The 17,233-nt window shown below is 34.8% G+C and overlaps 2 long non-coding RNA genes across 2 annotated transcripts; both read left to right on the top strand.

Moving 5' to 3' along the window:
- The first annotated feature begins 1,297 nt into the window (after nucleotides 1-1,297).
- Nucleotides 1,298-6,801, top strand: LOC124450539. The gene is made up of 5 exons (XR_006950064.1): nucleotides 1,298-1,395; nucleotides 2,703-2,773; nucleotides 3,756-3,831; nucleotides 4,496-4,634; nucleotides 6,526-6,801. It is a non-coding gene; the product is annotated as an uncharacterized LOC124450539 (long non-coding RNA).
- Nucleotides 6,802-15,907: 9,106 nt separating this feature from the next.
- Nucleotides 15,908-17,233, top strand: LOC124450543. The gene is made up of 2 exons (XR_006950068.1): nucleotides 15,908-16,016; nucleotides 17,200-17,233. It is a non-coding gene; the product is annotated as an uncharacterized LOC124450543 (long non-coding RNA).

The following is a 17,233-nucleotide window of genomic DNA, read 5'->3' as shown; positions in this document are numbered from 1 at the left end:
CGAAATATATCCAAGCGCCTGATGTATCGTGGAACAAACCATTCAAAGCCAAAGTGACTGAGAGATATGACGAGTGGATGGCAAATGGTCAACACACGTTTACTGCAGCAGGGAACATGCGAGCTCCTCCTAGGCGAGAGATTGTCCAGTGGATCATTGAAGCATGGAATGATCTGGATAAGGACATTATTGTTAACTCCTTCAAGTGCTGTGCGCTGACACTTGCTGTCGACGGTTCTCAAGATGAGCTGATACACTGCTTAAAGCCGAGTCAACCTTGTCATTCTGGCCTGGCACAACTGAAGGCAGTTCAGCAGCAACTTCAGCAAACACTGGAGAATGATCCTTTTCAGGATATCACGCTATCAGATGTTGAAGATGCTGCTCCTGTGTCAACATTGCTTGATGACAGCGATACAGAAATTGAGATTGATTAAGGATCAAATGGTTAGCGAAAGACGCGATATAGCATAAACAATGTCAGTACTATTTTCATTGTGTGTTAAATTGAAGACAACCGCTGAACATTAACGGCAGGCTTTCTTTATATATACAAAACATTTCACGATGTTAAACGCATTGTACAATACACATGCCCTTTAACGGGCACCAGGAAATCGCTTGGAGAACATTTCAAGTTTCACAAAATGTTAATGTTGCTTTCTAGAATGTTAACGTTTTCAAAATTTTCATACTTATGTTACAGTTAAGGTCACAAGAAATAAAAATACCAGTGTCATTTTCACGTCAAAAATCCGAAAATGAAATAAGCGCCCCCCTTCCAATAAGCGCCCCCCTTCGAATTAGCGCCCCCCTCTCGCCTCCAAAAATTAAATAAGCGCCCCGGGCGCTTATTCGAGCATTTACGGTATATCAACATGGCGTATTCTACTAGTAATCTTAATAAGAAACGCGGAGGAAAACGCTGTGTTGCTGGCGGACCTAATCAAATTAGTTGCGCCAATGATTCAAAAACAGAAGGAATGTCGATGCATCTGTTTCAACTATAAACAACTATATTACAATAAACCAAGCACCCACAAAGTTATGAAAATAATTTCATTTAAGATAATTCACTTAAGAATGACTGGCAAAAAAAAATTCCAGTGCCACATCTTCCTCTATAGTTTGTCAAAGCTACACATTATTATTCCCAATTGCTAATTATTGCTCTAACTAGTAAATCAAATGAATACAATATTTGTCACATTATCACTGTCTTGAGAAATTACATTTTTGTTGTCTTTCACATGTATAAATATTGTGCTTTTACACATGTTTCTCTTGCTGGAAACTCTTTAAGATGAAATTTCTTTACTCAAGAATTTTAAAATGAAACGAATAAACAAAAGACTGCTGAATCTTATGTCAAAGACAGTGAATATTCTGAAGATGGTATGTAAAAATAACAAATTTGTAAAAAATTTATAATGTACAAACTGAGGAGTGGCGAACGTTTAACATTTTCTAAAGAAATGAGTTCTACAAAATCAGCATAGTCCGTTGATAGATGTCTTGAAAGCAGACTGGGATTTTTTCTCTATAGAACAGAGCATGTGCTCAATACTGCCAACAATTACAAGAGATATTATGTAGCTATGTACAAGCTTAAACCGTTAGCTACTTATATATGACCAACAGTGAGATATTAATTATCGTGCTAATTTCACGTTCTTTGCAAAGTTTTCATGTAGCTAATATTTTTCATTGTATATTTAGCACACCTATCTAAAATTCACAGACATCGTATGTTGTTCTGGGTATGTGGTTATTGAGCAAAAACATGTTTAGATCACAACTTACGTTCATTCGTATGCAATATAAATTTCTTCATGACATGGTGTACGTTGAACTTTCATCTTTGAAAAATGTTGCTTAAAAATGAGTGTCGTTATTTGTTGGCAACGTTAAAATTTAACTATTAAGAATTTGAAATAAAAGTAAAATAATCACTCATATATTGATATATACTATTATTCCCATTTTAACTTAGGAAGAATTAGTATAAGAGTTGTTTCCCTGTCGACGATGTAAGTTTTCTTTTGACGAAAAATTGTTCTTTATTCCATATTTGTAGAGTGATTTACTGTTATCCAAGAAAACAAAAGTATTTCAAAAGAACTTTCTCCATTACAGCTTTAACATGCCTCCTGCCATTAGTGAGATAACAACTATAAAACAAGGGACAAATTTCCTGAGGGGTGCAGGGGGGAGGCACGCTAACTTAAGATTTAACTCCCCAAAATAAATTGCACACACTTGTCGGAAACATTTTAACTCCCTTAATTTTTAGCGAAACAAATCTGTAGTACAGTTGAACTGAGTTTTTCTGGGCAATGTTTCAACTTTCTTTAATATCTTTGGTGGCTGCACTGCCAGACCTCCCCTAAAATCTACACTTTTATTGTCGTCACCTTACCAATTGACTATTAAATTAGCACTTTTAATTTCCAGTATTTTTTTGCGTGTAGCAATTACTGTGAAATAAAAAATTTCTCTACATAAATCTTATGCTGTATATTGTGGAATAATTCTTGTGAAATCAAAAATTCTTTTATGAAATTGACTAATTTTCGTCAATTATTGAAAGAATTTAGGTTAACTAGCGTGAGTTTATACACATGATATTTAATCATATAGTATTTCTAGTCACGCAGAGATCATATGACATTCTTCCTGAGATTAATACTTTCATTTTCTAGTCATCGTATTCATTGGAGAAGACGCCTTACGAAAATTTCGATAAAATTGTGCAAAGCATTTTCATCAAAAGGTAAATATCTTGTAATAAGTATTTGTTGTTAGAATTTCAGTGACATAAGTAAAGTACATGGGAACGAACTCCTGAATTTGAATTCCAGTTTGTCACAGATTGTTCAAATTATTTCCGTGAACATTGGCTATCTATATATTGCAAAAAGTTTGATAAATTTTATGATTTTTAGGAAGCAATACAAAATTACATGCGATCCCAAAGACTAGTCAATGTAAATCACCGTTAGTTGCTGCTTGTGATTAAGAGGTTAACTAAAAACAGCTTTCTTAAGGTCCAAATATCTTCGAGTCTTTGGCAGAAGATAAAAATCATTTAATAAACATTCGCTCCTAGAAATGTTGGGACATAACACTTCCCAAATTTGAATTTATTGTTACATGTTTCGTTGTTCTAATCACTGCAATGTTTGATAAATTTTTGATATTCGTTTTGTAAGTAACAATGGTTGATAAATGTGATTCTACAGTTGTTTTGATGTGAAATGAACAAACGCGCGCTATGCATGATGGTTGTTGGCAAATTCTATTTCAAAAATCGAAAGAGTTTGTGAAAATTTATCTGTTCAAATTCAATTTTATTCTTAAGGTGTCGACAGCAGTAGACTTCATTTTATTTTATCACTTAGAGTCATCAGTCAACTTATTTATTTGAGAAATGACAAAAGGCACTCCCCTTAACGGCTTTCATTTTTATTATGCACCATGTTTGCGTCCGCAAAGAATGATGGGGTTTTGTTACGACATAATGACGCATTTTCGCATGTGATATTGTATAGTTTGCAATCTCTTACTTCGTCATGATCATTCTCGTTGAACAGAAATTATGCTCGTTATTGACTTTAATGCACGGCTATAAGCACGGTACTTATTACCTAGTTGCAACTCTAGATGATTTGTAGTCGATGTTTATTAAAATTAAATGATGTTTTGAAGTCAAAATTGACTAATTCATCTAGTTTGACGTTTTTTTCTTTATACAGTGAATCATGAGCGCCGACGATGACGTTGATAACGTTGATCAACAAGAATTAGACAGTGTTTTATGTACTGAACAAGGTAACATGTTTGAAATATTAAAGAATTTTTATTGAATTATCAACCTAAAGGTTAGAGTCCAACAGATTGTTTTTAAAGATAACTATAAGCGCTCGATTTCTTTGATATTTACTAAAACAAAGCAAGTGACGTTTGTCGTTTTGTCTCAAGACATCTTCAAATGAGATGTAATTACTTAGATAGTTAAGGTGTGAGGTTTGTGTGGATGTGTACTTACAGTGTAAAGCTGATATTGAGTATTGTAAGGAAATGTAAGAAAGATTGTACAAGATATAAATTCTCCCCCTCCCAACTATTCCAAAGACCAATTTAAGAGTTTTTAAGATCTGAAGAGAAAAAAAGGGAGTTATAAATAGTTGCTTCCTGTGAAAAGGCACACAGCAAAGTAAAAGTAATAAGCAGAAACTTTTGAGCATCGTAGTAAGTCTATGTAATTAGTCTGAGATGTCTTGAGTCAAGACGAAACGTCGCTTGCTTTTTTCAATAAATTCTTGCTATTTTAAATAAATACTTCTCAAACACGATCCTTTGGGATCTTATCTTTATATTTAGAATTTGATTCACACCTGGCACCTCACTGGCAACATCGAAATTTTATAAATTCTTATTAATTATTGTCCACTCATATTTACGATATGTTTGACATGTTTGACGTATTTTTTAGTTACAACCGATTGTTGAAATTCATATTCCATTGGAATCCTACAGTGGCAGTACGGCCTCAAGAACGAACGATTTGTCTCTGAATCGAGATAGTAAATATCAATATGCTGTCCTGTTGAATTGCTAGAAATCCTACGGAGGTAATGGTTACCCCAAAGTTATGGGGGAAATTGAAAAAGCAACACAGTTGAGAGAACGTTGCTTAATCGATAAGCGTACAAGGTTCGCAAAAACCTTTGGTGGAAATAAGTAGTTTGACTTCCAATGATTTATCTAATGTAAAATTTTCACATGTTTGTAGATGTAGATCGTCCAGTTTAGTAGAGTCATGAGAAGGACTGTTATTGATGTTGACTGACGTTTTGACTTCCTTAGCAGTAGTCACCTTTAAATTCAAGTTGACTTTCTCAGGACTCTACTAACCATGACGATCTATATCTAAAAACATGTAACGATACCCCAGGGTTCAAACCATTTACGTTATTACAGTTAAATTTTCGTAAATCATAATCGTTGTTAGAATAAAAAAATTGCAACCGAGAAACTATTTTACAATAGGTTGCGCCAAAAAGGACATTAATAGATTGCAATTGGAACGCACAAGTTTAAAATATGGCATATGTTGTTCAAACTAATAAAGTTTCAGAAAATTTAGACGATTCTTACGCGAACGTTCATCTTCCGAATCGTAGATTAATTTGTGTTTTTCCATTTTAATGACATTTTACATAAATCATCATCAATTTTTCTGTTTATAAAGATTCAGTCTTTTTGGAAACTGAAATTTATACATAATTGAAGAGAGCTATAAAAAGTTATTCAAAAACGAAAACAAAATAATCTGTGATTTGGAAGCTAATTGTTTGTGTACGCTTTTGCCAACATCCCTGAAACTTCATTTGCTTGAACGAAGTGTGACATATTTTATTCCTTTGTAATTCAATTGCATTTAGCTTTGTCATTTTTGTGCGTGAGCTACTTCAAAAGCACTTCTCTGTAACACATTCCTCCCTCTAAGAAGGTTATTATTTTGAAACAATTTTACTTGACCATCAGATGAACCATTGGAAGTCCAACTGCCTATTTCCAATTAAAATTTTCGCAAATATTTAGCACTGATCAATTTAGCAAAATTTTTCGTTACTGACTATTTTTTTGATACCCCCGCACATACATCTCACAGTCACGGCCACCTGGTAAACGTTAATTGGTGGGGGAGGGTTTGTTATTCATATATTCAATTGTGCCTGACTGATTTTTTTGAAAGCGAGTTGTTTAGTTTCTTAAAGTGCCTATGAAACAAAAATTTTGTTATCTGAGTAATACTTTTATTGAAGAGATATTTTAAAATGACAATGGACATTCTAAACCAGTTTATGCACATCACTTTTAATTCTTGAGATATTGAGGTTCTTGCTATGTCCGATATATCTAACTTGTGACGTCACATTGCATAATGAGAACAAAACTTTTTAGGTATATTTACTGATACTTTAGTTCACAACGACAGAGTTCCTTTCATTGTGACGAGGTTAATGGTATAAAACGCTGCCCACTAGTATCAACCTGAAGTTGTCAGGAAACTGAAGAGTATTTGAAACATTGTGGGAACTCATTATGAAATATGACGTCACAAATTAGATAAATTGGAAATAACAAAAACGTCAAAATCACGAGGATATGCATTTATTGTTTTAGAAAGTACACTGTAATTTCAAAGGTTCTAGTCATTGCAAACATAATTTAACATACAAAATTTTCGTTGCATTGGCACTTTCAGTAAATTGCTTTAAAAAGAAATCAGTTGGACGCAACTATATATGTGAATAAGACCCCCTCCCATTAACGTTCTAGGGACAGCCCTACTCACAGTTCACTTGATTTTGTCAGTTTTCTTTAAGCTTGTGTACGATGTATTCCACCATGACTTTCACGAGTCAATAGATTGGCTGTCTCTCATTACATACCGTTCTCGACTACATTTTCAAACAAATATAAAACCTTTTTACTAATTTCTATAATTTCTGACAGAGGAATCCAATCAAGTTGATGATGCCAATTCACTTCAGGAAACAAATCAAGATGAACTAAATGGACTTGAATTAATAGACCTTGAGGTCAGCAATTTCTTTGAGGACAGCAGGCAGAATATGGACTGTCATCTGGATTTTATGTCGGTTCCTCCAGAACTTTGATGACTGTAATTTGCTATGGCATGTCGAAATACAATTTGTCTTTTTACAACCATTGAAATTTTTACAATGATCATAAATATTACATCCATATGCAATTGTTTAGCAAACTCAATAATTGGGGGAGAACGTATTCATACATGCATGTTCTGCAGAATTAAATTTTTTTGAAATCCATTGTTTTCTATAGATTAAGACATGCAGTCATAAATTTGAACCCTCCCCCCTTCCTCATCAACGAGTTTGCTACGCCCCTGTTATTGAATAGACAGAGTAAATTAGAACATACATAGAGCATTTTTATAATTAGTCCATAGTAAAATGTAGACTTACTCAAGTAAGTTAATTAAAGTTCAAATATCGTCACGTCCATTATAATGCCAATGTCATTAATAGGAAAGTACATACAGGTTAGAGATATTATGGGGAAAAAGAACTTGATATTTTTTGTATCCAATAATTTCTAGTCAAATAAGGAGAGGCACCTATCTGCTGTAACCAAATAAGTTTATTGTTGTCAATAAGTTATTGGAATTGTCAAGGTTAGCCGAGAAGTTCATTAAGTATTCAAAAAGTAGCAAATTCAATAACCATTGGGAATAATCAAGCATTGTAACTGTACAATAACTTTATACGTAAGTATGCTTAACATATTAGTCAATGGGCAATGTGTAAATTGGTTATATTCAACGAAATTTTTTCTCCCTCTTTTTGTTTCTAAGCACAGTAGATCGGGGATTTATCGTATATATTAATCACATTCTGCTTCTCCTAGCCCTGATAACTTTCTTATGCAATCAACACCTTGGTCGTTTGGGCTTTTAATTCTTGGGAAAAATGTTCGGAAAAAAAAATTTCTAAGATGTTTCTATTTCCGTTGAGCAAGTAATATAATGACTTTAAAAAAATTATCTCTAAAATGGCCATTTTCAGCCTTCTAGAGATCTGAATTTTCAAAGTTTTCTCATGATTTTGCTTCCTCAGATCATTTCCTCATCTAATCATCTAGAGCATATATTTCTTGAACTAAGAATTCCCTTTGGAAAAGAAAAATATGTATCACAACTTCGTAGAGCATTGTAAACCTTCGTAAGTGAGGGCCTGAGGGGATGTTAAAGTAAAATAACACGTGACATCATCAATGACATGCGTGGGTGATTAATGTGTAGTATAAACATTGTCGTGAGTTACATTAAGTTCTGACGACGCATTTCACTAAAGTATTTGTATAATATAAAATAAATTTTTTACGTACGTCGTCATGGTTACAGCATGTGCCATGTGTTTCGGCTTTGGAAGGCAACAACAATATTTTTGAATTTTTATTTGAATGCTATAATTTTAAGTCGTTCTAAAGTAATTTGCTAAATTGGTGAGTGAACTATTGCCGTAAGTTCGAAGCATAAAATAAAAACTGCAGACGAGACTTGGGCCTGTTTCTTACGTCGCATTTTACATGAGCCAAATACATCTAAAAGATAATGAGGAATTTTATCTCATTTTCTTTTGCCTCTAATGCATTCGGCGCATGTAAAATGCGACGTATGAAACAGGCCTTGGTATCTCATAATTCTCAGCTGACAGCACGCTAAAGCGCAAAAATTTTTAGTTAAATTTTGTAAAAGCATGTCTTGTGGTCTTGACTCTTGAGGAAAAGTTTACTTCTTTAGACCCAGGTGAAAGTACGTATCACAACATTCCCTCTCTTGACTGACCAAGTTTTATGAAGAAAAAACGGTGGCCACTTTTTACGAAGTAATCAAAATTGAACGGTCTAGAAACTATGTTAGTAACGAATAAACGGTTTATTGGTCTGTATCTAAGATACTGCAGCATACCATCACTTCTTCTATTATCAAGCAATGAATTGAGTAAAATTCAGCGTCCTTTCAAATAGTACATACTCTTGTGCTATTGTGCCCCCTCCTCTCTCCCATTGAACGAGCTTTCCTCAGGAAGGAGTGCGTTGTTAGGTCAGTTTCAAACGTCGAAATTTACATCAACCGAATGCATTGAAGGTAAAAGAATTTGAGATAAAACTCCTCGTCATCTTTTGTTTTAAATGGTTTTACTGTATGTAAAATTCAGATTTTGAATCTTTGGTAGCGCGCTATCTGTCTGAAGTAAATGCAAACATTTGAGTAACAGAGTTTGAATGAATAAAAATAAATCAGTGTAGCTTGTTCCCAATACGACTTTAGACGCAGCAGGGTTAAGAGGCTTTTGACATTAGCCGGGTAGCCGGGTTTCAACGAAATGTTAAATCATTTTGACAAATGAAAAACATTAAATACTTCACCATAAAAACCTTATTTGAGCAATTTCTCTATGCTCTGACTTTGTAAATTCACAAAACCTTTAAAAACGAAAACAAATAATTTACTCTGATTTGAAAATTGAAAGTAAATTGATTTATGACGCTTAAGAAAAGGTTGTAAGTTTTGCACTTAAACTTTTTACTCCTTTCCCTTCCTCAAAGTCATTTCACGCCTCGCTGAATCACGGTTACTCGGGCTCATGCGAATAGCCCTTAACTTAAAGTTTTTTATGGCTACCTCCAAAAAGAACAATTATACTGGTATAAATTATAATCTGTAGAACCAACGTAATTAATTTTGTCGTAGCATAAAACCACAGTATATAGAACATACATAAGAGCCACTTCATTCAATTTTTTGTGCCACGCGTATCTCATTGCGCGTGTGATTATCATAGTGGCAGCCAGTCAATTGCTTAATTTTGACTAATAGTTGAACTGAGCTGGCAAATGACAGCCAATAATCTAAATATACAGCAGCAAGTTGCACAGCGAAGAGGACCTACTGTATATTCGCAATACTGTGATAAAACAATGGAACATGTCGTGCATCGCAGCCTAAATATTCAGTAGCGTTGTGTGATGAGTGCTCACTGCTGTCTTGCACTGGGGAGGGATATCGGGCTTTCGAGTGCTGTAACAAATCCAACTGCCCTATTACAAGCAAAGGCATCATAATTCTATCTGCGAAAATTCCTGTGAAAACCAAGCTACCATCAGTTCAACGAATGATCGATTACTGAATACTAAATGTAATGAGTCCAAAGCAGTAGTTCATCACGTTGTTGTTGGTAAAGTGAATGGGTATAAATGTCGTGCTCTAATTGATACGGGGGTGGGAAGCTCTTACGCCTCCTCAAAACATTCGTCGACATTTTTAAGCAACAACTTAATAAGCGGAAAATCCGATCTGTTGAGATGATCTTTGGGACAAACACAAAATTGGTGGGAATTTATCAGATAAAAATGACGTAAAAGAGGAATATCAAATTGAAACAGTTGTAACACGAGAAGCAAAAAGGGAACTTTTAATACTTGACAATCCAAAGTATGCAAAATTAATTTCAGAGTACACACATCTAAGTGGCATAAGCATGAATGATGATGACGACAAAGGAAAACTCCACGTACGTTTAATGTTAGGGGCGGGGAATTACTCAAAAATTTAAATCGCGTCAAAGCCAAGAGTTGGATCCTAAGGAGAGCCTGTCGCAGAGCTCGCAAAACTAGGATGGACAAACCATGTCACCAGGGGAGGAGGTTAACATTAATAAACTGCTTTTTAACCAAGTACATCACGAAGAGTACAAGCAACTGTGTAGGTTAGATGTTCTTGGAATCGAGGACTCTAGAACCAATAATCAGCAGAATGTGTACAGTGAGTTTAAACAGCAGCTGCAGAGAAGTGAAGGAGGCTGGTATGAGACGAAGACCACCTTGGAAAAGAAATCATCCACCGTTATCCAACAACAAATGTTGGAATATTAGAAGTTTAAACAGTTTGACAAAATGCGAGAGAAACAAAATATATCATAGAGCAGTATAACGAAATTATTCTGAAACAGTTGAAGAAACAAATAGTAGAGGTAGCAAAAATGGAGGCTCGCGGCAAAGAGTTCTACTTGCCCTGTAAACCAGCGTTTAATCAGTTAGCCGAAACAACAGAGTTATGGATCTTATATGAAGGATCTACACGTGATAATTATAAAGCACCATCCATGAATGAATGTTTACAAGGCAGTCCACCTTTGCAGAATCAACTGCGGAAAGTGATGATGAAAGGAAGATTTCATCTGGTTGCGTTAACAGGAGTCTTAAAGCAGACATTCCTCCAGGTAAGAGTACGTGAGGAAGATCGGGATGTAATGCGCTTTTATTGGTACAAAGATATAAAAACAAAAGAGCTGATAACCTTACGTTTCACCAAAGCTTTGTTTGGCGTGTCTCCTTTCCCGTTCCTTTTGGTAGGAGACTACATATGCAAAGCAACAATTGGGAGCGAAGACAGCCGAGAAACAATTCCTTGGCTATCATGGACAAAAAGAAAGATCTCATCAAAGTTCAGACACCTACGGACATGTCTCACAGCACAAAGCGTGAGGGGTTAGCTAAGACAGCGAAGATTTATGAACCATGCACTGAGTTTGCTGTCTTCCTTGACGTTGTTGGTCAAGCTTCACCATCGAGACTGCCGTGATGCCAAGTTATCGTGGGACGAGGAATTACCACAAATAATCAAAGATAAATGGTCTTCCTACGAAATTTCTTTTCCACAACCTATCAAATTTCCACGAAGTATCATGTGTTTCATGGAAATCATCCAATAAATCGAGCTACATACCCTTGCTGATGCTAGCAGTCATGGAGTTGGGGCAATAGTGATGGTCATTGTCCATTAAGACAGTGGTACGTGGAAGGACCTGGTGGCTGTAAAATATCGTCTTGTTAAGAAGGATCTGACAATACCACGCTTACAACTTATATCTGCACATATGGCAACAAATCTTTTTTATAACGTCAAGGAAGCGCTGGACGGGTTCCCAATCGACAATGTTTTTGGATGGCTGGACAGCACATTAGCTCTCCATTAGATACGGAATGGTGGAAGTGAGGATCTAAAGCAATTCGTAAGGAATCTGGTAAGGAAGATACAGGAAAAGAGGTTGACAACGAAAGAATATTGGCAAGAGGACAACACAACTACAGCAACGGACGAAAGTCTTGCGGAAACAAAACCTGTAACATAAATATTTAAAACTGCAAGCCTGCTATATGACAAGTTCTTCGAATTGCTGAACAAATACGATGTCTAGAAAACCTTGAGAATTTGTGGATGAATCTCAACATTTATCCAGAACAGTAAAAAACAAGGACAAAGGAAGAGTGGTCCATTGACAACAAAGAAAATCAACAATCGGAGAAATTGGTGGATAAAACGAATCCAAGCCCGAAGTCTAGACATGTACACTGCAAAATTTTTGTAAAGATCAGGAGAGGCTTAAAGTAAATTTTGTGAGGATCATTAGAGGCGTAAAGTGTTATGGACGAATCCAAGGAGATTAACCAATTTACCTGCACAAAAGTAATGTGTTCAAAAAAAAAATTGTTCAACATTCCTATTATGTTATCCTTCATGGGGGAGCAAGTTTAACAATTGTGAAGGTACGTGAAAGTTACTGGGTTCTAAGATTAAGACAAATTGTGAAACGAGTCATAAAGCGTTGTCACGGATGTGAAAAATTTCAAGCCGTTTCCTACCCAAGTCTGTCTTAGGAAATCTACATAGAGACCGAAATGAGTGGCGTTTACCATTCAAATAATTGATTCATGTGGACTACGGCGTCCCGATAAAGTATCGTAAAAGAAAAATATTGAAGGAAAAGCCTGGATTGTAGTGTATGTATGTGCAGTCATGAGAGCATTACATCTGGAATTAATAAAGTCTACGGACATTCAAGATTTTCGCTCAACTTTCAAACGGCTAATTCCAAGAAAAGGACGACGAATGAGTCATTTAGTGTAAAGTTTCCGGTGTAGTGTCAGTAGTAGTGTAAACAATCCGGGGAGTGTCTAGCATCAACGCTCATTTTATGTTTCATGATTTTTTAGAGATTTGCTATAGAGAGTGCTAAGAAATATCTAAATGCGCACTCACTAATTCTCTGTGAACTGTAAAGGCTTACAATAGTATAATGAAATTGCTACAAACACCAAATATTGTAGAAAGTTCATCAATCCAAAAAATTGCACTTTTACTGTAACGCTTTTCGTTAGTGCTGGCATAATATTAACATTCTGAAGTTTTCGTCAGGCTCATGTATAGAATGTTATAAATTTTGGACCAACTACATTCATATACTACACAATGGTGAGTTGATCTTGGACATAGGACAGTGAAATTGAAAGTTTGCGCTAATATCTGCCTTCGTATGAAACATTAAAATTTACATTTATAATGTTTTGCTGTAAAGCAATTCGTTATTATTGCGTCCTATTTGTTTCGTGTTTTACTATTTACATATGAGATATTTTAATGAACGATTTGGTGAAAGTGTTTGAGTTAACGGTTGGTCATATTATGGTGAGAGTTGCCCAAAGTATAAGACCTTTGACCATACATACGTGGAAGTCACGCGAGATTGCGCGCGTAACACACATTGCACATAAATAAGGAAGCTGCAGCCTGTTGTGAGAAATATTTAAAATTCTTTATTTTATCAAATATCATCCTCGTCAACGAAAGTTGGAGATATTTTTCTGGCGATATATGATCATGATATCAAGAAATATTCCTTCCATGTAACAAAACGGTAAGATAAAGATTTTTTATCCTTAGATGGCGACTCGAATTAATTTTAATTTACGTATCTATCTAAGTAGAACAAAGACAGTTTTTCATTTAAAATTTACTTAAGCCTTTGACTAATGTAGGTATGATTCGACCTTAAAACTAGTTTGCTTTGTTATTGTTCATAAGTGTTTAAACATGGTTATTGTCAAACCATAAAATACAACAAACATAAACGAGATATTCAAGTTAGATTTCAAACATTGTATAGGAAATGAATATAAGTGAAACGGAACTTTGAATCACTGTGTTTAACATGATTTTTTCTTGTTCGAAAGTTATTTTTGTCATCGTTTAATCTTAAAATGATCGTTGTAGAGGGTTTTCATCACTTGGTTACGTACATCAACATATTTTGAACTTTTGATTTGATAAAACTTGTTTGTTGATATGTGTTGATTTGCTACTGAAATAACATACTAAAGTCAATATTTTATTTGTGTTCTTCATCTTTTATAAATGATCAATGATTGTGGACAATGTGTGGTCGGTAAATATATTTTTGTTACAAGGTTTATCTATTTACTTGGATTCATTTATGTACAGGAAGATCAATAATTGTTGGGTGGGACTCATATTAATTTATGTATATGATATGTTTTTATTCTTCAGTTCATAGCTACTTCATGTAGTTTGCCTATTTTTTTTAGAATAATAATCTAACCAATGAAAAATGGTTTTGGTCATAGGCGTACAGATTCTTACATCTTTTACACAATTTTGGATCAACATTCATAAAAATTATGTCCACCAATTTTTCATTGGTTTTCTTATTACAATGTTTTGTTGACCATTTTTATTGCTTTCATCACTTTTGTTGACTTCTTGACACATTCCCTTTTTTAGCAAGAAAAACTGTGGCAGGACTGTAGGATGATTGTTAATTTGGAGATCATATTATGTATGCATAATATAGGCTACATGTGTTAAGTTCCTTTGAAAACCATTGTTGTCTAGGGATCATTACATCCAAATGTTTATGCCACCCCAACCACAGTATAGACAATATACAGTGGTAATATGGTACAGAGCCACTATGGTAATAACTTGCGGAATAAGATATGCATGGCACAAAAATATTCAATGCAATCTACTGTATGTTCTCTATACAATTATACTATATGTTCCTATAACCGTGTCCCAATTACATTATGTCTTCCTTAGTTCCTAAGTCGTATGAAGCATTAGTCCAAATAAATTACACCTGCTCATTATTTTTATCATAATACCTTCTAAACAGTGATAATGGTTATGAATGTTTAAAGAATAAAATTTTCAATGGTGTAGTCAGACTGATAAAACGTTTAGTCCTTCTATGTACGTTTTTATATTCTTTTACTGTGAAAATAATAGGCATTTTACCTTGTGAGTCTTAAAGTGTCCCTTCCACCAGAAAAAAATTTTTAGCAATATCAAATCTGTCCATGATTTTAAGCCTCGTTAAAGAAAAAGTTTTGAATTTGGTCAAATCGTTTGATTCTTGTAAAAGCGTTAAATTCACTAAAATCGTATATTCTTGTGAACCATGTCCGTGATAATGAGGAGTCAGAAACTAGTTAATTTTCTGACGTCATCCAAGGTACTCGTGTTACACGAGTCGTGTATTCAATTGCTATCAAGTCAATGCTGGCTGAGGCACAACTTAAGTCTATAAGCGCCTAAAAGGATTGCCTTTGCACTAGTAAACTCAGAAAAAAGGTAAATAGTTGCGTTGCAGCCAATTGTACGAATGAGTCAAGCCTTTGCTCTCGTATGAGTCTTCACACTATGCCTTATAATGATAAAAGGCCCGAGACCAAGCGAAGACGGAAAATCTGGGTTTAAAGCAAAGCGCGTGTTTGAGCCTTCCATTGCTTCAACACTTTGTTCGGCTCGATTAAAACGAGAGGATTTGGAGCGTCAGTTTAGTAGTTTGCCGTATCAAAAGAACGCTAATTTTCCAGGGCTTAAAAAAGATGAGATTAGAATTTGTGTCTTTCCGATCATCCATACTTTGGAGTCAAAATCCGAACCATTATCGTTGATTATTTTGTGGCATTTTGACATCAAAATATTTTTTGTTATTTCTCATATTTTATTATTACGGAATGACCTTGGGACTTGATCTTGGTAATGGCCTCGGGACTTCACTTAATGAAAAATACAACACTAAGCAGTTGGACTACTGACTACTGTTTGTTCCATGTACTGTAACTCTGGTCAAGGCTACCCGCATGTACACACTTGTACCTATTTTTATGTACCTTGTACATCTGGGGACGGTTGCATGAAGCCTGGATAGCATTGTTCGTCGGATAGTAAAATTTTCAAACTTGTAGAAAAAGGTGTTTATATTTTCCTTAGGGGAAAGATATTTTGTAATCTTAGAAGCAATATTTCAATGATTGCTTAGTACAAATCACATATTATTCCTTTTTAAGAGATTTTGTAAAAGTTCAAAACAATTTGCTATCTAATGGATAAAACTATTCTGCCTTCATGTAACTGGCCGCAGGTTTTCCTTTATAATCACAATGAATTTGTACCATGGAAGTCTTACCTACTTTTTTCTACATGGAGACTGTCTTGAGCTCTAAAAAGAAAACTAATGGTTTTAAGTTGATGAGATTAATTGTTGATGTTGGTGGAGAAGCTTTAAGAATAACATTGAGGAAACAACTGTCAGGTACTGATTTATTTTATGTTTTAAATGACCCGAAAATGCGCAACTACTTTCAAGTCTAAAGAATAGACAAATCCATCCACATCAGTGGGATCAACTGTATCCAGATCCTCCAATATTACCAAATGAAAATAAGTTTGACATTACTTTACTTTGTATACTCCTTCGTAATATTTGTGGTTTAAAATCACCTCGTGATCCAATATGGACGTCAGTAAATGACCCCACTGATTATTCAACTGAAGCAGATATTACCCGTATCAGGTTATTTCGTAATGATCGTTTTGCTCACTTACCTGACACTTCAGTAAGCTTTGATGAATTTGAATATCATTGGGGGAAATAAGCGAACCATTAGTTCGTTTAGGAATAAGTCAGGAAGAAATAGATAGATTGAAAAATGAGTTGTTTGGTAATGAAGAATGTGAAAAATTGTGAAAGAATGGGACAAATTCAAATTTGATGTACATAATCGTTTGTGTGTAATTGAAAGTAAGGAAGAAATGATAAGTCATCAGGAAGAAATGAAACGTCACCTTGTAAGTTGTAACTTTGAAAGTGAAATTAGACATCATAATGAAAAATTTTAGAGGAACTCGGGAATGGGTTTTGATGAGTTTTGGCTTGGTTTGAAGACGACAGTTCTCAAAATCGTGCATTTATTATTTCTGCTGTTGCTGGCATGGGAAAGTCTGTAATTGCAGCTACTTTATGTAAACGTTATCCACAATATTTGACTGCAGTTCATTTCTTTCAACACAACAACAGTCGTTACAATAAAGCCAATGTACTTCTTCAATCTTTAGCGATGCAAATTAGTCGTAAGTTTCCTTCTTACAAACAACTTCTTGTGAAAAAACTTTCAGGTCAACTGTGTGAGCCTTTGAATTACATGAATGTTGAAGGATTATTTTCCCTTCTTTTCACCGAGTTGTTTAATAATATCTCAGAAGTTCCCAAGCGAATGCTAGTTGTGCTTGATGCTCTTGATGAATGTGGTTATCCAGAAAGAGATGACCTTGCTAATTTATTGCTAATCACTTGCACAAACTTCCGCATTGTTTTCGCTTTGTAATTACCACGAGACCTAACGAAGTTTCTTTGAATAAGTTCGAAAAATTAAATCCACTGTTCATTAACTGCAGTGATAAACGCAATTTAGACGATATTAATTTTTTCATTGAAGAAAGAGTTGGCTCTACTGACAGCATTCCTGGTTT

Source organism: Xenia sp. Carnegie-2017, unplaced genomic scaffold, assembly GCF_021976095.1.
Source record: "Xenia sp. Carnegie-2017 unplaced genomic scaffold, XeniaSp_v1 HiC_scaffold_24, whole genome shotgun sequence".
NCBI classification, from domain to species: Eukaryota; Metazoa; Cnidaria; class Anthozoa; order Malacalcyonacea; family Xeniidae; genus Xenia; species Xenia sp. Carnegie-2017.
Note: the sequence above shows the minus strand (reverse complement) of the source record. Positions and strands in the feature narration are given on the sequence as shown.